Source organism: Brassica oleracea, chromosome C4, assembly GCF_000695525.1.
Source record: "Brassica oleracea var. oleracea cultivar TO1000 chromosome C4, BOL, whole genome shotgun sequence".
In the NCBI taxonomy this organism is placed as follows: domain Eukaryota; kingdom Viridiplantae; phylum Streptophyta; class Magnoliopsida; order Brassicales; family Brassicaceae; genus Brassica; species Brassica oleracea.
The window spans coordinates 22,265,566-22,265,789 of NC_027751.1; positions in this window are offsets into that span (position 1 = coordinate 22,265,566).

Consider the following 224-nt stretch of genomic DNA (forward strand, 5'->3'; position numbering starts at 1 on the left):
GGGGTTTTAGGTAGTATTGACGGCATACTCGGGCTTGCGCAGACCCATTCCTACCTTATGTCTCATACCCGTTTTGTTTTTACGTGGTCGTACCACTTTTCATTAAGGGTTGGCCAGGATCGAAGGTCTCTTGGACCTGATCCAGCTCGTTTGCCCCTTTAAGTATTATGGCATTCCTACTACTCTTTTATAGTCGGAACTATTTTATTATATAAGCTTTGTCC